A 12,452-nucleotide genomic window follows, 5' to 3' on the forward strand; every position below is an offset into this window, starting at 1 on the left:
ACTGCAGCAGAACAATGTTCACATTTCAAACCTTCAAAGAAGAAGAAAAATCCTCCAGTGGAAAATTCACTGTGAAACTCTCAAACTCTTCATTGCACCTTAAAGTCTGTGTGACACTGAAATCCAAAGCAAAATGTGCGTTTGCTTTACAGACAGCAGTCCAACAAAAACATACACACATCATCCAAAACACAGTCCAACATCCAAATCTCCTCCACTGCCAGCATGAATGATGGGAAAGAGAAGGAGGAACACTCTGACATTCAGGGTTAGAATGAGTTTCATCAAGCAGACTGTGAAGATCAAAGCTGCATTAGAAAGCTTACATGAATGAATGAGTGGACAGAAGTGGACAGAGATCATCTGAAGCACTTCAAAGGCTTTAAATCAGCACATTTCTCTTTATTCTTTATCAACTCTGTTAGTTTCTCTCAGTTTTCTGTGGAATGAAGCTAACAGCAGGCTAATAAGATGCTGACCAATAGGTTTCTATTAAAGGTTGTAATTTGTATATGAAAAAGTGCTTTGGCTCAGCAGGGATCAGCTTACAGGTAGAATACAGCTGCTGGATGGGATTAGCATGTCATAGCTATCTACCAAACTGCTAACTGGGGGATTTCAGGCCATCTATGGATCATTTTTGCTAACTGTTTATTCAGCTTAGGCTCACAGGGCTGCAGCCTGTGCCCTAGCTGTCATAGGGCAAGAGGCGTGGTCCACCTGCACAGGTGAGCAGTCCATCACAGGGCCAACAGAGAGCGACAGAGAAGCACTCCCTCACATCCACACCTACAGCCAATGTAGAAGCACCAATGAACCTGAGCAGCATTTCATTGGACTGTGGGAGAACATCCAACCTCCACAGAAAGGCCCAGCTGACCAACAAGCTTCAACCTACAACCTTCTTGCTCTAAGGCACTAGTGCTAACCACTTTTGCCCATTTCAGCCCAAATCCTGCATCTTCCTGTTTCTGACTCCAGGCCAGCTCCACTAACACTTTCTCATCAGACACTGCCACCTAGTGGAGGAAGTCTTAGTTCCATTTGAAGCTTCAGATTACAGTTAGTTCCTTTACAAAGAGGTGGAGGTGGTGGGGCCACAGCACCATCATCACTGAGTGCCATAGGACACTTAACCTTTGTTTCCATATGCTGGGAACTTCCTGTTGTTCCAAGGAGGACTGGAAAATGTGTGAAAATCTCCCAGTCAGTTCCTCACAGCACACTTCTATCATTTCCCTCCCACAGCATCAGGACCAGGGCTTTTTCTCTCTTTGGTCCCACTAAGAGATTTCCACACAAACACCTCATCAGTGGGACTCTCAGAGCTACCAGCCCTTTGCTACAATCACAAAGCTCTTCATTGAAATCAATGATATCAAAGCTGGAATCAAATGAGTCCAAGTCTTCTGCTGATTCAGCATCACATTCATCTTTGCTCCTTGTTCTGCATCCCCACCATGGACTTCATTCCTTTCCAAGCCAGCCTTGAGTGTCCTTTATTCAGCTCATCCTCTGCTTTACTTTTACACCTGATTTTAGCTGCTTTATCTCTCTTTCAACAGGTTTCTGTGCCTCAATCTTTTTCTTCTCTCCCTCATAACAAGACAGCTTCTTCTGCCTGAGAACATGTTGGAGTGATTTACTAATCCAGGGCTGCTTATTGGGGAAAATACTTCCTGTTTGCAAAGTAATCCCCATTTTTCCCAGAAAGAAATGTCAGTAGAAATCGATGATCTAAGTGAGAACATGAGCCTTTAAAAAGTCCCAGTGGGTGCAGTCAAAGCAGTCCCTCAGTCCCAGTATAGAGTCTTTGGTCCAGACTGGAACAGCTGTGTGCCCAGTTTGAGCTCTCTTCAGTGCTGTGACCTGACAGACCCAGAGGGGCCATCACATCACATTTAGAAGCTCCCCTGATGGAGCCACAACACATGTCCAATACTTAGTCTGTCTTGTTGGACCAACTGGAAGAAATGATTCAAGGACTTAGTCACAGAACAGAGATTCAAATCTCCAAAATCCAACTGGCTGCATCAGGACATATAGTCTGAAACTCTGCACAGTTTCCTGTTTGAAGCTGCTTCCTGTTGGCTTCAGCTGTTTGGAGTTTCCATTTTCTAAACTTCTACATTCTGAACCTTCTTCAGCTCTGAACAGATGATGAAACACTGAATGATTTCAAGCACTTTGTCTAATAAACTTACATCTTTCATTCTTTATACAGATTGATCGACTGTGGTTTGTCAGAGATCAGCTGTGATTATCTGGCAGCAGCACTGAAGTCCAACCCCTCCCATCTGAGAGAGCTGGAGCTGTGGGGAAACAACCTGAAGTATCCAGATGTGAAGCAGCTGTCTGATCTTAAGAAGAGTCCAGGCTACAGACTGGAGACTCTGGAGTAAGTAGAGTGATGGAGTGAGTGGGTGGTGCTGTCAGCAGTATTGTACTAAACACAGTCAGTATGAAACAAAGATCCAGTGTTTCCTGTAAAGCTGCAGCTTCTCAGTGAAGCTGTGAGAGGAGAACGGTGACAGGCTTCAGGATTGGACACAAACACTTCCTGTTTCTCACCTTTATGGTCACCATAGTAACGGCTGACACGCTCTGATCAAACACTGTCAACAGCCAATCAGCTCTCTGAACAAAGCAGCACGCAGACCAATGACTGCATTGATTTCCAAGTTTAAAGCAGTGAAGAACACAGTCTGTAGGTGAGGAAGAATTTAGTGAGAGCAGATGTTTGGATGGAATTCCTCCAGTTAACAGCTGGAACCGTCCATCTGGATTGTTGGGCTTGTTGTTGGGGTTCCTACAGAGCTCAGAGTGGACACACCAAGGTTCTTCTAATGAATGAAAGTCCAAACTCAAACTAGGAGGGAAAAACATTTTCAGCAACTTCAATAAAAATCCAAAGATTAGAAAAAGTGAAGCAACAATGAGTCCTAGTACAGTCCCAGCACTGACGTCCCTGCTGCTCTTTATACTGGATGTGCTGCATCACTGACTGACAGCTGATGAAGAGTCTCTGGAAACACTCGTTTATCTCCTCTGCTCTTCCTCCTTCTCTCTGCAGGTGGGACTCATGGTATATGTGCTGAGAGAGGAGCAGCTGTGTCCTGATGATCCAGAGAGGTTGAAGCAGCAGCAGCTTGTGTGTAGAGACGCTCTGACTGGGCCATGTTACTGGGAGGTGGAGAGGAGAGCTTCATCCAGCAGTGACTGACAGAGGAATGAAGTGCAGATGACTGTCAGTGCTGCAGAGTGAACTGCTCTGAGAACAGCTCCACTGTCAGACACAATGTAGAGTCCAGCATCAGCCCTGTGTGTCCCTCTGGATCTGACAGAGGATCATCAGTGTATCTGGACTGCTCTGCTGCTGCTCTGTCCTTCTACAGTCTCTGCACAGTCTCTGTCTCACTCTGGAAAGATTTTACAACTTGTTGTAATTACAGAACGTTAATATAATATTCAAACATGTGATCTTCTCTTTATTTCTGAATCTTTACCAAATAAAGAAAAACCAAACTAACAAACAGAAGCTGTCGTGTCCTTTTTCACCACATCTGTGAATCTTTTCTGTGTTTTTCCTCTTTTCCTCCTTCCTGCAGCTCCATCTTCATCATTCTGTGTCCAGTATATGTGAACACGTCCAAAGCATCTGAGCCTCATGTTACCCGTTTGTGTGAGTTACGCCTGTCGTTGTGTTGTGGTGTATAAATAAGGGGCAGGAGACAGCGCTGGATCTCTGAGTTCTTTACTCTCAATTTCTGCAACATCTGCAATATCTAGAAATGCAAACCTGTGAGCTGTGTGTGTTGTGCGTCTGCTCGGCCACCTCTCCTCCGGCCGTGCTGGAAGCAGCTGTGCGTTTGACAGTTTTATCGACTCGACAATAATCGAACAAATTAAATGTTCAAAAATATCAACTTAAGCACTTCAAAGTCAACAAAAAGCTTAAAACAATGAAATAATATTTCACTGACAAAACAACAGCTCATAAGAACGATACACAAAATAATACAGAAACAAACAAATAAAAGTTATTAACCAGGATCCATGTTTTTGTCACAAACACTGAATCAGCTGATTCACTCTTTATGTTTCTGAGTTTGTTTTGTGATTATAGTTCTGGTTTCTGTTTCTGTGTCTTCACTGTGTCCCACGTCTCCTTACTTTGGACTCTGTGTTATATTTCCTGTTTTACTTTGACAGTCCTGTGTTACTGTTTCCTGTCTCGTGTGTGTAATTGGTCCCAGCTGTGTTTCCCTCCTGTCTCCCGTTCCCTGATTACTAAACTGCGTCCACGCCGCCGGCGCTCCTCTCCACAGCTGGATTCCAGGATTTCAGAGCATCCAGCTGTGGTGAGTGATGGAGACACTTTCTCTGCTCCCTCAGTAATCAGGACAGTTTATTGAACATCAGAGGACATAAAGGACTGTTTTTCACCTGCCCGTTCTGAACCTGGACATTAAAGACTGCTGGCTTCAAGGACATTAATCCCAGTGTCAGCCAGCCAATAACAGCCTGTGTTTTTCAGCTCTTTAGGAGTCAGAAATGAGAAAGACACAGACTGCTAACCGCTCCCTGCAGGAAATAAGCTCCGCCTCTTCCTTTCCTGTATATGAGTGATTCTGACATGAGACACAATGAATTTCCTGTTTATTGTGACTTAAAGCGAGCAGCAAAGACACTAAACTGTGTGTTTCCAGCTGAAGCTGCTTTTTGTGTTGCTCCCACAATCCTGTCTGAAACAGTCAGTGAGGAAAACTCAGTTTATGCTTCCAAGCTCATTGTGAGAGGGCACATTGTGTTCCTGCAAGTGCTGATTTTGTCTGCATCCCTGAGTTTAGTGAGCTGCCTCCAAGGACTTGTGAAACCCAGTGTGTTAAGGCTGCATCTCCCAGATGTTTCCACCTTTCCAGCAGAGACGATAAATGTTCCCACAAAGGCTCAAAGACTGTTTGATTTTCTGAGTGTTGGCCTCAAGAGATTGCTCAGTGAGCACCTGAGTGTTTCTGGGACATCGGACACTAACTGGAACTTCAAGTCTGGTTCTGAAGCTGCACATGCAAAGACTGTTTCTGGTTGTAGAGACCTGGCTGTTCCAGGGATTGTAACCTCCCCAGAGGCTGAGCTGCTGACCTCAGCTGACTCTGGAGCCTTGAAGGTAACTAAGTTTGCACCGCTCGGGTGAGCCATCTCAGCTGCAACAGCCTCCACAGAGAGCTCACGCAAGCTTACCCAGCCTGCTGAGGATTTTATGCTGCTGCAGCCCAAAAGGCATCCTGAGCTGGCTGACAGCCACCCACAGCTTCAGCTGCCTCAGCCAGGGGTCTCCACACCTGCTGGCCCTGCATCTGCTCTGACTGGGGGCTCCGGAGAGCCGCGCCAGCCATCCATCTCTGCTGGGGCTCCTGTTTGAGAATGTAGGAGTGTAAACTTCAAATATCTGCTCGGTTTGTCAAGATATCACATATTTGCAAAAGTGCTCTGACGTTTTTGGAGACGTCTGTTACCCACCATCTGGATAGCTAACCGGGAGGTCGAGGGTCATTAGAGCCGGCGAGAACAGCGGACTCCCGGCACATCGTTTTTGGACCCCCACGGCCTTTGGCTGTTCAGGTTTAAACATGATATATAAGTCACTTAGATCACGTAAAAATGTTATCGTTTGGCTTTTTTCAGTGTTGTTTGTTTGGTTTGGCTGAAGTTACAGTTTTCACACAGCTGAATAAACGTCAAACAGAAAAGTGATTAAACAGAAGTGTGAGACGGTCGAGAGTTTACTCCAGTGTCCTGTTAGATTTTAGACAGCAAGGAGCAGACGGCTGAGTTTATTAAACTCCACCGAGACAGCGGTGACGCGGATCTGAAGGCCAGACCGTCACAGCCGCTCATTTCCCGCCTACCCGACCTTTGGAGGACCCGGCCCACGTAGACCTTGAAGGCCGGGTCCTCAGGAGGATGCAGCCTGTGAGTTTGGACACGCCATGACACATGATGTTCTACAGCTGATGTGTTTAAATGAGCTCTACAGGTGAACAGACTTATTAACGTTACCAGCATAATAAACTGTCCTGTCACTGAAGGTGTCTGCCCAACAAGGACGTGGTGCTGAATGCATCCAGACCCCTGCTGACTGTCTTTGCAGCTTCGGTCAAAGGTACAGTGTCCACTGTGACCCTGAGAGCAGGACACAGCCAGAGGTGAGTCAGCAGTTACAAACTAAATGCTGCTGACATGAATCAAACTGCTGGATAACCCACTGCTCATGAAAATGGCACCTTTCTGTTGCTTTTTGAGATTACTGAGAATATTTGAATTGTGACTCAGATGGCAGATCCAGGCTCTCAGCCTCCAGCTGAAACTTCCAGTCCTCCCCCAGCCAGAAGCTCTGATGCTGGGCTGAGAGACTTTGATCCTTCCCTGGATCCAGAAATCCAGGAGGGAGAAGGAGAACAGGACCTCCTTCCTGATCTGGAGAGGCCTGAGGGAAAGAAAGATGGAGCAGACAGAGCTTTGAACAAATCCAAACCTCCTGAGCTTCACCTCCACAAAGGTGCAGACACTGATGCACAGATTCACATGTGACACCTGCAGCGTCCAGCTTGTGCCGCTGACATTATCTCCACTCTGATACAAGCCTCATTCACTCGCTCACACACGTTCATACAATCACCTTTTCCTCACAGTCACACACATGAATGTAATGAGGGGAACTCGGGGTTCACTGTCATTCCTCAGGATACTTTGATATGCAGACTGGAGGCTCTGTGGATGAAACACCGACTGTCTGAACCACTCTGAAGTGTTCATGATGGACTTCATCCTGATTAACACTACAATACTTGTTAGAGGCCTTTTATATGTAATAATATTCTTTTCCATTAAAGCTCTGAACATTCTCACTCTTTCTTGACCAGGTGTGACAGGTGAAGGACACCGGCGAATAGGAGGACAGAAGCTGAGAGCCATTAGTCACATGACTTCAGCTGCTGCTGCCTCACCAACCACTGGCCCCTCGGTGAGTCTAGAGTTACAGCAGTGACCACAGGAAGTGCACACGTGTGATCTAAAGCTACATGTGGGCCTGTGACCATCAGTCTTCTCACTGTGGTAGACGGGTTTGTGAGTCCCTGTGATGCTGGGAGTGTCCAGGACAGTCGCTCCTGATCGGGTCTCTCATGGAAAGCTGGTCCCAGGAATTCCTGGAAAATTCCTCCACAAAAGAGAACTGGGAACATAAGTGCAGAGTGACAGAGGTGCTCAGCAACCCTGCTGTTATATGGGAATAGAACCAGAATAGTCGGCAACCACTTGAGTTAAGTTAGCCAAAGAGATGCGACTCAGACTGACTTCATCATGTTGGCAACGTGTCTGCATTGATAAACTCCAGTTATTGACAAATCAGAGAATAATTCCAGTCGTTCAGAGACAGATTGTGATTGTTTGGAGGATGTAATCGTTTCCCTTCAGGGAGCGTGTTGGACGCTCAGTGTCCGGGTGATTAGCTGATGCAACTACTTAGAATCAGTTTGTGAATATGAAGAAAATCAGTGCAGTCACTGGACAAACTCTGATTCTTCCTAGTTTCACTCTTGTTTCAGTCCAGTGTGACTGAGGTGGTAAAAAATGATCTGACTTTTAGCCACACAGCTGTCTGCTAGAGAAAAAGCCTTTGTGCACAACTTTCTTAAAGGCAAACGGCACCATGTTCACTGCAGCTGCAGCAAACGCAGCAAAGAGTGAAAGTTGGACTGAGAATGTTGTGACTGTTTCATGAGAAAGAGCAGGAAAACAAGCATCACACACCCAGACACAGTGCTGGGATTAGAATTAGACTTTAGAGCCAAATGTAGGACAAAAGCTTTAATATGAAAGAGGAAAACCCAACAACAGCCAGAGCATGAAGCTCAAATCTATACCAATCACCAAGAAAGCTGACAGGCCTGTGACACGTCAGAGACGCCGTTCAAATCATAAAGAAGTTGGTTTATTGACAAAATGTAAAAAACCAAAAGAATCAAGTCAACCTTCAGTTTCGAGCGAGTAGACCAATCAGGCACAGCAGCAGCTCTAGAATAAGCAACAATTTGATGTATTACAAACAACCTTTCATATACACACATACATATGGCTCATATGCTGTTTAAAAAGGGCTCAAAGACCCAACAGATTACACAAAGTACAAAAATACTTTCATTCAGACAACAGTCAGCTGTGCACGAGACAGAGAGCCGACTACAGTTAGTAACATGGACTCACTTTGTTTCAGACACGACACAAAGTAACACAAAGCCACAAAGAGCAGAAACATCAAAAAGGAGGCAGAGCAGCAGCAACTCTCCATGAGCTGTGAGGCTAACAGCCACCCACACTTCCTGTGATGCATAATGACAACAACATTAACCTGAAGGATGATAACAACAGAAAGAAGTCTAAGCTAACGTTACACAGCGCTCACACAGCGCTGACTGTACAGGCCTCACACAGCTACGACCTGCATCCACAACACCTGATTCTACTGAACACAAACAAGTTAATGATATATGAGCAATCCAGGGAAGGCTTCCAGGAAGGTGAGGATCCAAAGACAGCTCTACAACAGCATCAGTCAGCAACAATGTTACTAATCACTGACTCTTTCATCCTTTTATACTCAATCAAAAAGTGCTGTGTTCACATTTGTTTCTGCTGAAATCCAGAGACTGAAAATGCGTCTTTTTAAAGTTTGAATAAACTGACTGAACTTCTCACGAGTCCAACCGTGAGGAACACTTCCCCCCATGACACATCACAGGACAACGTCTCAGTGGAGGGGGGACAGTAGCTCAGTTTAGGCAGTCACACTCAGAATCGATGCCTCCAGTCAGGGTCAAACGTGGTCCTCAGAAACCTGCAGATGTTTGGGCCAAGCTCTCACTGGTCTCTGCGTCTGTAGACTGAGCTGATGTTTCTCCAGGTGTCTGGTAAAAGGACGATGCTGCTGTCCAATGAGGCGAGGAGAGAAGTAGCCAAACAGGCGAGAGCCGTGAAGGAGGAACGGCGGGCAGCTCTGGATGCCCGACATAAATACCTGATGAGCAGGCTGGCAGACGCCGGCAGCCTGGAGGAGGCGGCGGTGGAAGACGCCATCGTCTCTGATGACAGAGTAAGTTCAGAGACGTGATCCTTCCTCAGAGTTGAACCTTTGAGTCATTAATGTCTGATTCTTCCAGTTCAGTCTGATCCATGAATTCTTTGCTGCAAACGGATCCAAGAAGCTGATTTTCTTCTATCAGGATGTCAAACAGGTAACTTTGATCACATTTCAATGACTGACACATGAAGGTCTAACCGCTCTTCATAATCTGCTGTCCTGTTTGTTGCAGCGTACTTTGTATTCATATCTTTTAATATCTGCCTTTCTCCCAGAGTCTGTCCACCCGTCAGTCTTCCTTTGTGGACGCATCAAACTCAGCTGTGGCTCAGAGGAAACTCTTCCTCACTACGGGGAACTCTGAGGTTGGCTTCAGCTTTTTCTGTTTAGTTCATGTGAGAATCACAGAAAAATGCTGATATGAGTGGAAGGTTCTGCTGGGAAATTGGCAAAGAGCAGATTATTGAACAGCGAGGCAGACAGTTCATTTCAGTGATGCCAGTTTATTAGAAACGAGGACTGTGGGGCTGCTGGAAGTCAGGACGGCCGTTCTCTGGATAAACCTGACAGCTGAGGTGGAGAGCAGGATTTATCCACAGACGGCTTCTTCCAAGCAAATGTCCTGAACACACCTGAGCTGAGGGTTACACAGTGTGTCCTGTGTGATCTCTGGTTTATGGTGGTTGAATCTCACAAATGTGACCATCAGACCTGACGACTTATTTGTGATGTTTTAATTAAAAATATCCTGGGTGAGGTGTTTGGGGCCTGTCCCATGAGGAGGAGTCTCCAGGGCAGACCCAGGACACACTAGAGAGGTTATATCTCTCAGCAGGCCTGGGAATGCCTCAGTATTGTCCTGGATATGCTGGAGGAAGTGGTTGTTTAGGGAGGTCTGGGATTCTCTGCTTAGACTGCTGCACCTGTGACCCGGGACCAGATAAACAGGAAATGGATGTTTGAAATTCAAAGAAATCCTCTTTTAATAATGAGGGAAAAAGACAGCAGGAGATCCATCGCAACTAACAAAACACTTCAAACACATCAATGCATCAACTTTAATCAACTTCATTTGGTTCAAATGAAGGAATCTAACAAAGCACTCACTAAAATGAAACACCAGTTAGTTTCCCGAGCTCAACAGGTCGAACACCTGAGTTTGGTTTGCGGTGCAGTTTTTATTTCTTCTAGATAACTTGGGTTATTTGCACAGGAAGGTTTTTTAAATGTATTTCTTAAGTACGATCTTATATGGGGGTTGATTTTATAGCATAACAGAATAATGTAATAACTCTAATAGAGTATAAAACATTTGCAGAATGAAGTACAAGGTGAAGAAAAGTCAGAACGTCCCTGTTTGAAAATACAGTCTCAGAAGGTCAGAGATGGACAAATTCAGCTACAGAAACATGTGGCCATTTTTTTAAAGCCATAGAGCATATTACAGACGACACAAAGAGCAAACACTGTAAACTTCTAACCACAGACCTCACACAGCTCACACACGTCAGAGTGAAGCTGTCATTTCCTGAAGCTTCCACACAAGAGAACTGGCAACAAGGTGGAGTCCTCATGGATCACTAGCAGAGAAATGTGGGTGGGTGCCAGACCACATGGACTGGACTCACTTTATTTCATACAAAGGAGCAGACTAATGCTGTCATCCTTAAAGACTAACTAGAAACAAGCAGTGCGCTCGCATCGACTCGACTTGTTTTGCAAGTTTGAAGTGAGATGGTACTTTGGAGTCAGCCTCCCGAGATGATGGCTGGCTGGTTTTTGAAAAAATCTCATATTTATACAATGAGCAGCAGACTTTCCTGACTTGCAGAGGTCAACGTCCTCCTCAGTCATGCGCCATGAGTGGCACAGATACTATTCATCAAATAACTAACATGGCCTTGATTGTTACTCCAGAGACTTATCTGCGATGTAGCTTTATAGCATTTTCATTAGCAATCGTATGATTTGTGTTACAATGACCTTTGTGGACGGGCCCGGACCCCCAGGCCTCGTCCGTGACGCCGACGGTGAGCGCAACGTTTTTGTTTTCTTGCGCTTAAAATAACCTGATCAGCGTTCTGCCGACGGTTTGTTTACATTTCTCACATCTATGATTGTTCACCCGGGTTGGACACGAGCAGAGAGGGCTTTCAAGATGAAAAAGCCAACGTGAAACTTTAACGGACGACAAAGTTTTTCAATCAAATCTCCGTCACACCCTTCCTTGACCTCATCACGTTATCCACCTTAGTCAAGGAACAGTGGTTCGGGAAAATATGCATTTGTTTTTTGGACCAGTTTAAAACGTATCTCAACTAGTGATGTGCGGATCGATACTGAAATATCGATTCCTCCGATACCCGTCATTGTGTCCGGCCCCTTGGCGTGCACACTCACAACAATGGCTGAGCGTAAACAGTCATGTGCAGACGTATTTTACCTCCACGAACAGCTGAGACGTGGTTTGCCATACATGTGGCAAGAATGTGAGGTGTTGTGGTAACACCGCTGACCTGGTCAAACACCTCAGAGTGAATCATATCACAGAATATGACGAGCGTATGTTGAGGCGAACTGAAGAGGAGGAGAGGGAGAGGTGCTGCCAGGGCGAGACAGACGTCTCTCACGGAGTCCTTTAATGCTGCAGGCAGGCAACAAATAGCCACAACTTCAGGTTTTTCATTTCTATATGATAATTCTGCATCATTAAGTGATAAGAACAAGTAATCTGATGTCCTGTGATCATTACGACGCTATAATTTGAGATAAAATAAAAGATAGAGTAAAAAAAATAAGTTTTTGTTCAGAGTATCGTATCAGATCAGTATCGTCGATACCACCCTGAATTTTACTTGGTATCAGATCAGAAAGGAAATCAGTGGAAATCAAATCCTGCTTCTACAGGTGTCCAGTTCATTCATTCTGACCCCTCCAGATAAGCGTTGCCAGTTCTCACTGTGCTGTAGATCACATTTTCTTGTGTTTGGGGTTATAACGGTTACTTTTGAGGTCTGTGTTATAAAGCAAGTTAATCCTGAATTTAACTGGAGAAGACAAATTCCCACTGCGTGGTGTAGTGCACAGCCAGGCATTCTTTACATTAGTTCGTTTGACAAAACCAAAAAGCCGAAAGTATTTACTTGGAGTTTGGTTTGATGAAATAAGTGCCAGAATCAGTGAATACAAATGATTCCAATGACATGAAAACTGGTCGAAGGACAAATCCCTCAAGAAAAGCACGACTAGCACATTAAGTTTGTTTGTAATCATCATCATCTCTAACATCATGCGCACAGCAGTGATTTTGTTA

General features: G+C 45.1%; 2 protein-coding genes across 2 annotated transcripts in view; both read left to right on the forward strand.

The window, feature by feature from the left end:
- The window catches only part of LOC113017716 (NACHT, LRR and PYD domains-containing protein 12-like), a 1,242,929-nt gene that overhangs the window by 555,032 nt on the left and 675,445 nt on the right, over positions 1–12,452 (forward strand). The gene's annotated exons all lie outside the window — the stretch shown is intronic.
- Positions 1–12,452, forward strand: part of LOC113017485 (NACHT, LRR and PYD domains-containing protein 12-like) — a 255,890-nt gene that overhangs the window by 24,112 nt on the left and 219,326 nt on the right. The window lies entirely within an intron of this gene.

This window comes from Astatotilapia calliptera, chromosome 23 (genome assembly GCF_964374335.1).
Source record: "Astatotilapia calliptera chromosome 23, fAstCal68.1, whole genome shotgun sequence".
Taxonomy (NCBI): domain Eukaryota; kingdom Metazoa; phylum Chordata; class Actinopteri; order Cichliformes; family Cichlidae; genus Astatotilapia; species Astatotilapia calliptera.